The following is a 12674-nucleotide window of genomic DNA, read 5'->3' as shown; positions in this document are numbered from 1 at the left end:
GGGCTAGTTTGTCTTGCATTGGTGTCGAGGAAAATTAGCGCAAACAAAAGGACCGCTCACACGGGCAAAGTTGTCTCACCGAAGAGTCAACTCACCGTGTCAATTGTCTTTTTGCTTCTGCTAATTTTGCTCGCCACGGTCTCTTGAGAACTGAGAAAAAAAAAAAAAAAAAAAAAAAAAACGAGTAGGCTGTATAAAGGAAGCAGCCGAAGTAGGATACTTGAAGCGTCCTGAGCGTGCTGGAGACGGTGTGTGGGTAACAGGCCGCTGCAGGAAAGACGTAACCAAATACACAGGTGACGTTTATTCAGGCATTAGAAAGGTAACGTGTGCCTAAATTATGTTCCAGCTTGTGGGGAGGACCTTACGGGTCTCATTTTGCAATCGTACTCGCTCCCCATTCGTAGTGAGGCCCGCTTGTTTGACAGAGGTCGTTTGGGGACTTGGGGTAAAGCAATGACCCCCCTCTGCCGGTTGCGCCCGAGGCACCCCTACGCCTCTCCATCCCGCCGCACCCGCAGATGGTTGGGGCTTCTGTGCTTGTCATTTGTTGTGCGTGTTGGTAAACTGAAAGCATATTTAGCGCCAGCAAACAAGGACGGAAGGGAGACGCATTGTGTTGTCGTCAATCTCCTACGCTCGCGCTCGCTATATGAACACGAACACGTTCCGCCGTGGTCAAACGGGTTGAATATTATTCCTCTGTCTTGCTGCCCGAGTCTCCTTGTGCCATTTTTTTGGGACCGTGCATGTTGACCATGCGCAGGGGGCGAGCAAGCGCGAAAATTTTGCGACTTATTGCCCGTTCGTAGGCCTATAGCTCCGAATGAGCGCCAGTTTCGGGTCTGAGCAGTTTCGAGGCTAAAATGAGTGTACATGTGCACGGCCCACCACTGCCGAGCTAAATCTGCTGTCTTTATCATTATTAATTTTATTACATTTCAATTCAGGCCTCGTTATTCTTTTTTTTTCTTGCATCTGTCACATTGAGTTTATTATTTTTCTCGGAATCGCAAGTGGAATTTAATTTCAGCTTTCATTAGCTTTATCCACCCGAGTCTTGCATAATCCCGCATAGTGGGAATTAGCCACGAGTTTAGAGGAAAACGAACGAACGAACGTTTTAATGGAGGCTGATCGAACCGCGACACTTGCAGCTAGCTTCCGTAGACCACTGTTTCCAGAGTTCCCCATAGTAATTTTCACGGGAAATTATATGCATCATTGGAACTATTCCTCATGATGGACGACGCAGTCAAGGTGGCGTTGGTCGCGTAAGGCTCGCAGTCGACAAGGGTATGAGCAGGCGCCATGTGCCACGCACGCTAAGCTTATGCCGCGACCCGTTTCATGTCTATATATCATACTTTGCTGCAATAATTTGCTAGAAGAAACTCCGCTGCAGCGATTTGGAGCTTCAAACGTCATATAGCCGTTATTTAGTGCGCTTTGCGTTTCCGAATGACCAAGCAATCGCAGTTATTTAAACATATCAAGACAATTAGCCTCGGCGGACACGCGCAATCGATGCGAACTGTTGCATTTATAAAGCGACGTGTTGTTGAACGCGATGAGTTTGCAATATCGCCAGCTGTTGGAAGCCAGAAGGACTAAGTTTAAACGAATCCATGTTTATTATTTTTCTCGGATTTGCAAGTGGAATTTAGCTATCCAGAACATTAGCTTTATCCACCCGGGTGTTGCGTAATCCCACATAGTAGGAATTAGCCTGTCATTCCATCATTCCAACTCTGGTTGAAACGCTTAACTCGCAGCTTTCGTGTAGGCACGTAGCATCAGAGTTGCCATCTATCAGTTTTTGTTGGGACTCTAAGCGCAGCTCGAACGAGTGTTCGTGACAGATGAGGTCATAGAGGTCATAGAGTTTTTTTGTGAAAATCACTAGAGGGAGCGGCAAGTATAGTGGTTCATCCATGCGTCGGAATATTGGTATAATATACGTGGATTTGGCTGAGCTTCGTCCTTCTGGTTTCGAACGGATTTGTGACTTTGCAAAGTGATAATTTTCCACAAAATCGTCGACAGCTTATTTTTATGTCCACTGCAGGACGAATTGGAGATGATAAGTGAATTGACGAATTGGAGACGATGAATGAACGGTAAATTGGAGACGATAATTGGAGATCGCCCCTCCCAGTGGTCTCCAATTATCCCTTTCTAGCGCTATCTGATTCCAAGTTGCGCCTGCAAATTTCCTAATTTGATCCCATCGCTGTTGTGATCGGCAGTTCACCCCACGACACCCCTCGGTCACGGCTCGCACGATTATGGGGCACGGGCCGACAGCCTCGTCAAAATGGTTCTCGACACGGATGAATTATGACGAGCGCGGGAACACCTCGTTCAGGAGAGGTTTGAGCAATTAGCAATGATACAGCTGTCACCTGTGAACAGCACAAACTGGCGTTTCCAAGCCGGACACGCGGTCAGTGCGATGATCCGGCCATCGCCTCGGAGTCAGCGAAAAGGACAACTACCTCCCGATTGGTGGGACCTGATGTCATCGGTCTCCTGACACCGGTTCGGTAGGACCTGATGTCATCGGTCTCCTGACACCGGATTGGGAGAAGTGACTATACAATGGTCGCGCAAGGCATAAAAGGAGCTACGGACGCGGGAGTGATCGGCGACTACCACTTCATCATCAACTTTTCTGTTTTACTTTGCATTTTCTTGTACACATGTAAATATATACGTGTTTTTCAAACGCCCTGAATATCGGGCCCAGCCTCACGTTCACCTCACTCCTCCACGAGAAAAGTGGATACCACGTCTTCGGAACCCCACTCGCAACATCGCCTATAGTTCTATGTCGTCTTCCACTGCGCTTCCCTTGCCTTGGCACCCATTCGTTAACTCTAATAAAGCATCGGTTATCTGCCGTACGCATTACACAGTCTCCCCAGCTTACTATCAACTAGAATATCTGCTATCCCCGCTTGATCGCTTATCCACACCGCTCTCTTGTGTCTTTAGGCCACGCCCACCATTTTTCGTTCCATCGCCCTTTGCGCGGACCTTAACTAGTTCTCCAGCTTCTTTGTTTCTGGCCCATATTTTGTAGTACCGGTAGAAAGCAATTATTGTAAATATTTCTTTTCAAAGACAGCGGTAAGCTCCCGGCAATGATTTACGCCTGCCGAATGCGCTTCAACTCATTTTTGCTCATTTGTAAGTTTCCTTCTCATGATCAGGGTCCCATGTCAGTAATTTGGCCTAGGTAAACGGCACCCTTTGTGGTTGTGGTGGCTCGGAGTATATAGGTAAAAAATATGGGTTTCTACGCTCGACAAAATGCTACCTTTTAAATAAATGGCCCAGTGTGCCGTGACTATGTATGTGCGCGCAGAGTCTCTTACTGCCTTTTGAGTTCGAGAAAAAAAAAAAGAAACGAGAATTGCTTCAATATCTAGGGCATATTAAGCGAGTAAAGCCACAAGCTTATGTAAGCTTATATTAAGCTTATGTAATGCCCCTTCCAGGGTTCTTTAAGGGCCAATAAATGATGATGAAGCTCAGGCTAATCCGCGCGTACTGCATGCAGCCACCCTTGCGACGGTCTATCGCTGACCCACTGCGGCGCCGGCGTTCCCCCGGTAGTAAATTTTTTTTTAGCAGGAAAACTCCGTGGCGGTGAGATCGCGTGATGCTCGCCGTTGTCGAGGGGATGGACAGACGTAACGCACTGCGCTACGCTCACGCTACTATCACGCCGGCCTCCCTCCCAGCCGGCCACGTTCCGTGTGTATATACACACACATCGCGCGACGAGCATGGCGTGATGCTCGCTACGCTCGTGCAAGGTTGTTTCCTCCGGCCGGTCATTGTAGCGTCGTCGCCGTCGCGGCCGCACGCGCTGTAAGGCTTTTTTTTTTTTTGCAAATTGCCCCGCTCGCGTCGCTTGTCGAGCTCTCTTGACGCGTTCGCAGCGCGCGCCGGGGGAGCGTCACGTTAAGATGAGCGACGTGACAGCGGTTCTCCAAACGCGGTACATTGCGAAAGACCGTTGTCTGCTCACTGCACACTTATAGGTGCAGCGAACAGTGCCGTATGGGCATATTTTTTTCAAGCGTGAAGTGCTTCTAGCAACCGTTGACGCGCCCTACGAGTGACCTTGAGCCAAAAGACAGAGACCGTTATCCGGGGGCACTCAAACGAGAACATCCGGGCAAGTTGCGAGAGCAAAACGATTTCGTCCGGGCGACCAGCCGAAACTTAACGCGGTCTCTGGCCGCCAACCCCTTGTACAGGACCGCATTACACACGCTAGTTACATTCCAAGAAAGTTACAAAAAATGTTGCTTCCGATTTCTTCCTAATGTCTGTTCACAACATCACTCAAGCTGTAAGTTCTCTACGCTGAAGATTTATGGGTAATTTCCAATAGCGACGTTCAAAAGGCAGATACAGGGCACCATACACTTCATTGTCATCTTTTGGTGCTGAGCGCTCTCGAACGCCAGCGGTCCGTGAGTTCCGCGGTGCGGGTTTTACGTCGCCTCGAGAGATGGCGCCACGCTGCATGGCGACTCCTTCAGGCTCTTCTATCCGCAGCGGTGGCTTAGCAGCTACGGTGTTGCGCTGCTTATAGCACGAGGTCGCGGGATCAAATCCGGAGTCCCCCACTACGGCGTGCCTCATATAATAAAATCGTGGTTTTGGCACGTAAAACCCCAGAATTCATTCTAGCTGGGCAGTGCGCTCTGTCTCCCTGGCATCTTTCGCTGCCGGTCGTGCGACCTGGAGCCGGTTTTCGTCTAGCTTAGCAGCGTCCATATGGACTAGCGCACAGTATGGCATGGTGTTGTGCGGTGCGGTGAGGTGTAGTGCGGTGTGGTCTTGTGCGGTGGAGTGCGGTGAGCTGTAGTGCGGTGTGCCGCTGCGAACACGCACTACGCCCATCTTAAGTTTGAGGCTAGTATCACCTCCAACCAATCTGCTTTGCCGGTTGCCATTTCGTGCTTACATTTACTCTAGATTACGGGAGAGCCGGGACTTTTTTTTTTCTTTTTCATTTCCCGGTTTCTTTCAGGCTTGGAAAAAAAAGCACTTTTATGTAGCACGTATTGAGCAACAGAGAGGTGTTCCGGGAATTTTTCAGGATAGTCTACAATTTCATAATTTACGCTCTTGCTCTTTGAATATGATATTTGAGCAATTGCAGTTGACTAATTCATAACTAATTATGTAATTAGACGAAATAAACACACACACACACACACACATATATATATATATATATATATATATATATATATATATATATATATATATATATATATATATAGAGAGAGAGAGAGAGAGAGAGAGAGAGAGATTTTGGCATTTTGGCACAAGTTACGTGGGGCACCCGTAATACACTGTTGCGTGCGTCGCCCGCACTTGCGTCGTACGCGACAGAATCGAAAGGTCCCGTGTTTATCATCGCACAAGCCGATCACAACAAAAGTGTCAGTTTCTGTCCAAATACGAAAGCGGAACGCGAGAACGTTCTCCTTGGGTATGCGTTGAACCCACTTGTTGAAAAAATATTGGTTGCTGCGTTTAAGAGAACAAGTAAAACTGCGACAATTGTTTGGGTGATATATTTTACTTATTTAGACCCGGAATTCCTTTTTATAAGCCAACGAAAATTAAAGATGAAGTCGAGCATTTAAGTTTTCCAAATCACTATACCCGCCAATGAACAGATATTTCAATTCTGTAAGTGTTACCTTGAGAGTGGTCTTCGTATGCCTCGTGCAGCAGAGAGAGAGAGCTACTGAAGAGAACAAGACGATTTCACTAAGCTTTAATGAAATTTCTTGCATTTGAGAGAAAAGAAATTTAGCAACTATAGGAATCAAAATATTGATTTAGGACCTCAAAATTGGTTACAAGTACTACCGAAAATTGGAAGGTTGTGTATCAGATACGGAGCTTACAAACTCGAAACTGCCCCGGAAACAAGTATCTCTGCTGTGATCGAGCTGCATCGGTTACAGCATCTAAAGCGTACAAATTTGATGAGTTGACGGCTTGCGTGAAATAGTTGAAATACTTATGATGATTCTGCAAGTCACTCTCACAAATTAGGGGCACGTTTGGGGGTTGTATGTAATGAATCAGTTTCTTACTCTTGTCTTAATAGGTGTGCTTTACAGAATTTTGATATTGCTTCATTACGTTAAAGAAGTGAAAAATTGAACTTGTGTTTACTTTTTTTTTTCAGTTCCGCAGTCTCAAAAATTTCCGAAAAAAAAAAAATAAAGCTTACCACGTAAGAAATATCTGCCTCCTACAGTCACTATAGACGTTACATACATACTTTCAATGCAAGAAACCTAACTTATTATTAGGCTACGTTAGCTTAGCTTGCCGAATTTGTGTCAAATATGGTTTAAGGAATGGCGAGGAAAACATTTTCTCCGTCCTATATATTTAGATAGGAGCTCCCGAGGTAAAAATTCCTCGTTAGAGCTGATAGTGGAAATTTTGTTTACGTATGGATGCCTGGTCCCTAAAGTCGTACTTGTGGCTGAGCCAAGCACCAAGGAGAACCGAAAGTTTAGCCGCTTGCGTCTTATCTAATAGGAGGCAGAGCCTATAAGCCGATGCCGGCTGACAAAAGAGCGATAAGAGTAGAACTGCGGGGCTGGAAAGCCTGAAACAGTGTGCTCTGGCGAGCCACTCGTCGTTCCTGTAAAAGTAACAAAAAAAAAAAAAAAAAAGAAGAAGAAAGAACGAGGAAAAATAATGCTGGCACGTTTGACCCTTAGGCGCATATTAGGTCCCTGCCCTTACAAAATTTTTTATAGAAAGTCTATAGACAGTCTATAGGCATCTATAGACTGTCTATAGACTTTCTATAAAAAATGTAAGGGTGGTAGCTTTCCGTCAATGCAGTGTCAAGCACTTGATGTCTCGCATGATTATCTTTTATTAATCGGCTGCCTTTCAGAACTCTAGCTGTGGTGCGTGCGTGTTATTCAGTAGTAAATCGCAATCGCTGTTGTTTCCGCTTTCGACGTGTGTATACCGTGGCAATCTACCCATCCAAGGTAGATGCCGAGTACCCAAAATTGATTTGTTTGTAGTGCATGCTTGCTTTGGTTCCAGTTAAGCGAAGCATCGCGTACAGTTCTCCCAATCCAAAGTAGATCCTGAGAACCCAAAATGGATTTTTTTTGTAGTTCACGCCTGCTTTGGTTCCAGTTAAGCGAAGCATCGCGTACAGTTGTGACGCTCAGTTCGGCAGCTGCGACGCCGTGCTTTAGTTGCCATGGCAACATTCAGCTACGCACGGTGACGCACAAGGACGCGCCAATGGCCGCGTTGCAAGGCTCGCGCCGATGATACACGCTAGAAATCGCATGTAAAATATGGCAGCAGTGGGGTCAGTATTGTAAGGCTATGATTGTCATGAGCCAGAACAGTGCACCAGAATAAATGCCTAACGTGACTGTCCCATGGCACTTTAACACATTATTTTTTACTGTTGTTGAAAGAACCAGGGGCGCGCAATGCCTAGCCTGACGATAACGCTCCATTTCGGTCTCTCTCTCTCTCGCGCGCGCGCGCGCGCGCGCGCGCTCACGCTCTTTTGTTAGCGCCGCCAACTATTTATAGACGCGTGTGACCGTCTGTGAAATTTGGCTGAGCAAGCCCACGTAAATTTATCAGAAAGGACATGCTGGCGGCAAGAGCACCTGCGCTAATTTCGCAAAAGCAGGTAACCGCTTCCATTCGCATATATACCGTCCGCTATTCTTAAATACCGCAACTAGGTATGGTACGAGTGCCCGATATGCGCGAGCAAACACGGCACAGTCGGGAGTGTCGCGTGGTGGTCGTCTGCTCGGCGCCCGTTGGGTTCATTGTTTACGCGTCGTCTGCTCGTTCGCCTCACACCTTGCTGAACGCGCACGCCCCGCAGTGCCACACGGATGAAGATAAGCGCGACAGCCGGGTTTCCCGTAAGCAGCCGGAAAAAAAAGAGAGTATACCGTCAATGAAGCTCGGCCTTTCGCAGAATCGGACTAGCAGGCGATGGCGCATGCAGGCTACGTGGCGTGGTACGACTTTTCGCATTATCGCAGTACTTCTTCCTTTTCTCCTTCTTTCCTTTTCTTTCTTTTTCTCGTCCTTTAGTTGTACGCGCCTGTCCCCCTTTCGCGGAATGCGCGAAGGCGGCGCTTCGTTCATTTTCCTTCCGCGTGAAAGTTTAATTAATACGGTGCGTCAGTGTCTTCTATATATTATAACTGTTAAAGTGAGTGCATGTTAAATTCTAGTTGGCAAATCAGTTCTGCGAAAGAGCGCAAGGGGCAAGAAGGTTCCTGAAATAAAACTGCCGCCCGCACGGTCCGTGCGCTTCGAGTTGACTAATTCGACTTTGCTCTGCCGTCTGCTAGCGTCCTTATTAGCTGAGATGACGGAGCGACCGCCGTGGAGAGGCGTTGGACCCGGGTTCGGTCTCCGTACCAGGATAAATTTTTTCAACTGCGACGCTTTCTCGGTGGAAAACCCTTACGGGTTTCCTGTAAGTTTCCTGCTAATGGGGTAAATAACTTTTTTCATCATTACACTCGACTGGGCAGTCTAGCGTCTTGAAGTTGTACAGAGGGGTTCGAGGCATGCAGTAGTGGGTTGGGAGAGGGGGGAGGGGCGGGGCATTTAGGTTTAAGTTTGACCATCTGGGGTTCTTGAACGAGCACTCAAAGCGCCAATACACGATCACTTTTTGTATTCTTACGCCATCAGAGTGTGGGGTACCGCAACCGGTAGTTGAACCCACCACCATCGCACTTAGCTGCGGAATCAGCCAGTGGGCCATCCACCGCAGGGGTCGCACATTCATTCATTCATTCTGTACTGCTGGCATTTTACAGGCACATACACGTGTGAACATGCTAGTGGGTACAAAAAACAAAACAAAAAAAAAAGCTGCTTGGAAGTAGACGAACATCAAATTAAACGCCCCGACAACTGTTCCTCGCTGGCAAGAAAAAAAATAACGCAACACAAGATATATTAGTTGCCTCCATATAATGTGATGGCAGCTGGTATAAACTGTTCGAATTTCCCCATGCACTCGGGAAAAGAACAATCTCTCAAACTATTGCCAAGTAGAAGAAAAAAGACAGGAAACCGAGCTGGCGGTCGAGTTAATCCTTGTTATTGAAGATCTGTTGAGTTTATGTGAAACTCTGTGTAGGGGGAAGAATTCTGAGTGCGAGCTCAATGTGCTGGTACCGTTGCAAAAATCATTGCATTTTCAGTAGCATCTCAACAGAAAGTATTTGAAGACATCAAATAGTCAATAAAAACACGACAGGTTTCCTATGACGACAAAGGACAATAAATGCTCGGAAGAAGCGTAAACTGGGCGAGTTGGTTACGTACTCGTTCTGATCACGTTGGGCCGTCGTTGTCCAATTTTTCGTTGTCTCATTTCAGCAATAAGTGACTTGCATATGTTGCTTGCTGCCGTTGCACCTTCACAAGACAACGAAACGGCAGTCGTGGCTCATTGACGGTCTTTTTATTTCCTGCTGCTTATGTCTGCCGATCACTTTCATATACCTTGCACGCGCAGCAACCGCCGAATGCAGCTTTGTGCGTATGAATAATAAGTCGTCAGTTCTGCAAAAAAATTCGCGAGGCGGAGAAAGTTTCATGAAACGGAACGTTATCATCCACTTGACGATAGCGCGAAGACACACTGGAAACCCACATAGTTTAAAATGGTATGCCGGGTCCGCCCCAGGAATTTCACGTTGGTCCCTGTTTCGATCCCCGGAACAGTATGACTTTTTTCTTTAACTGCGAAGCTTACTTTTAGAGGAGCACTGTGCGGGTCTTCTCTGTAACTTCGTGCTACCTTAGGTGGATGACAATTTGCCCCTTTAGTGAGTAAAATAAGACTCCATATAAAAGCAATAGAATTTCTATGCCGACATTTATGGGGGATGTAGAGACACGCTGTCGTGAAAGCCTCCCAGCTTTCGACGTATCCGCACCTCATCCCCTCCCCCCCTTACATGTTACCTTATTGTTCATTTCCAGCCACCGCGCTCAGAAAAAAAAAAGAAGACTTGGCTCGTCGTAATGACCTCGAATGCATACGTGTCCGAGCGCTTTGGCGGAAAGAAAAACCCGCGCCTCGGAATATAAAGCGAGGAAAACTTCCCGCGAATCCAATGTGCGAAGTGAGTTTTGCGGGGGGGTCACTTCCTTCCCGTTCTGCTGACGTCACGAGTAGGTCGCGTTGGGCAATTCAGTGGTCACGCAGAATGGTGTTTCCGTTCCACGTGTATGTCGCCGTGGCGCTGCTAAATAACGTTGCTATTCGATCGGGCTTATTGGAGCTCCGTAAAAGGCAATTATGAGGAAGGTATTACGTCGATCGGGGGCCAACTCCGATTTCCATATTTAGATAGCTGTGAAACGCAGAAATGCTCTAAAAAGAAAAAGGCTGAACCGATTTGCATATTTCTTTTATTTAAGAGAAAAAAGTTAAATTCTATCGACAGTAGGTAGTAGCATTTTAATGCAAGGATTCATAGCTTTTGCACAAATTGTCTTTAATCAAATACTTTTTTTGAAAATCCTCTAGGGCACTTGGAGTCCGAATACTACAGGACTATTTGCTGGCCGTTCATAGTGATGACTCATCACTGATGTTAGGTCATGCGGCGTTGCAGGCTGTTTATTGCGACTGCCGCCGAGCAAACTCCTATCTGACCACTAACGTAAAGCCGCTGAAAAAAATTACGGATTTCTGGATAAGCGACGGTGGCTCCACGGTTCTTGCTGACTAAAGGTGCGCATAGGGCGTGCGTTGTTGTACACATCACGTCGCAGCCATCTTCATACCCCTGTCAAGCGGGCAAGTTAAGTGCACTTACGACGAGTGCACTCGGTTTTTAAGTGCACTTTCCCAAATCTTAACGTCGCAGCGAGTGTACTCTCAGATGAGTGCACTCAAGTCGGAGTACGTTCACGGAACGCACTTTGCTGGCCGAGTGCGTAGCCTCGCCGCCAACGGTTTGAAGGAGTGCCTAGCCTCGCCACCAACGCTTTCAAGGACGCAAAATGTAATGCATAGAAAAAGGACACAAAAGTTCATTTCAGTTATTAAGCAGCTTTTAACAATATAATTTGTGTTTAGCGAGAAGCGAAACAGCACAATAAAGAAACGAATTTATCATGTACGCAACTAACGGCGCCAAAATGATGCGGCACTAAGGTGCCGCCATGTTCATTCAGTTCGTGTTTATTTTCGCGGGAAAGCGTGCTGACCACGCCAGTCGTGCTTTGAACCGTGTGCGTGGCATTTTGCAGTGTACCTAAATATCGAACTCGCCGTCTTTGCTCATATATACTCGCTCATATTCTGTTCTAGCAAGATCATGAGCAGGATCAACTGCTGCACGCCCCCGTGTTGTTTTGGATTGGCTAGGCATTCGTCTTGGCCAGCATTGACTTGCAACCCGCTTAAAACATCTTCGTTTTTTGTTGAGACAAATAGATGAAGTTTGTTTTTATATATAATTCTACAATCGCTTTTTAGCAGCTTTCTCTTGTTAATTTGCGTCTTTAAAAACGCGCTCTTAATCTGTCGCCATTTTTTTTTACTGCGAGTGCACTCTGTTTTCCCGTTAAGAAGCGCGTTGCCTAAAGTGTGACTCAAGGTCCCTAAGTGCACTTCCCGTAAGTGCACTTAACTTGCCCGCTTGACAGGGGTATAAGGCGACTTAAGTGGGAGTAGGGCGACTTAAGTGGGGGCTAGGCCGACTCGAGTTGGAGTAGGGCGATTCGAGCGGAGTAGGGCGATTCGAGTTGGAGTAGGGCGACTTAAATAGGAGTAGGGCGACTTGAATCGGAGCAGGGCGACTCGAGTCGGAGTAGGGCGGCTCGAGTCGGAGTAGGGCGACTCGAGTTTGGAGTAGGGCGATTTGAGTTGGAGTAGGGCGACTTAAGTTGGAGTAGAGCGACTTAAGTGGGAGTAGGGCGACTCGAGTTGGAGTAGGGCGACTTAAGTTGGAGTAGGGCGACTTAAGTTGGAGAAGGGCGACTCGAGTCGGAGTAGGGCGACTCGAGTCGGAGTAGGGCGACTCGAGTCGGAGTAGGGCGACTTAAGTTGGAGTAAGACGACTTAAGTGGGTGTAGGACGACTTAAGTGGGTGTAGGGCGACTCGAGTTGGAGTAGGGCGAGTCGAGTTGGAGTAGGGCGACTTAAGTTGGAGTAGGGCGACTTAAGTTGGAGTAGGGCGACTTAAGTTGGAGAAGGGCGAGTCGAGTTGGAGTAGGGCGACTTAAGTTGGAGTAGAGCGACTTAAGTGGGAGTAGGGCGACTTCAGTTGGAGAAGGGCGACTCGAGTCGGAGTAGGGCGACTTAAGTTGGAGTAGGACGACTTAAGTGGGTGTAGGGCGACTTAAGTAGGAGTAGGGCGAGTCGAGTTGGAGTAGGGCGATTTGAGTTGGAGTAGGGCGACTTAAGTTGGAGTAGAGCGACTTAAGTGGGAGTAGGGCGACTCGAGTTGGAGTAGGGCGACTTAAGTTGGAGTAGGGCGACTTAAGTTGGAGAAGGGCGACTCGAATCGGAGTAGGGCGGCTCGAGTCGGAGTAAGGCGACTTAAGTTGGAGTGGGACGACTTAAGTGGGTGTAG

The sequence above is a fragment of the Dermacentor andersoni genome, chromosome 11 (genome assembly GCF_023375885.2).
Source record: "Dermacentor andersoni chromosome 11, qqDerAnde1_hic_scaffold, whole genome shotgun sequence".
Taxonomy (NCBI): domain Eukaryota; kingdom Metazoa; phylum Arthropoda; class Arachnida; order Ixodida; family Ixodidae; genus Dermacentor; species Dermacentor andersoni.
The sequence above is the reverse complement of the archived record's forward strand: the minus strand, read 5'-3'. Positions refer to the sequence as shown.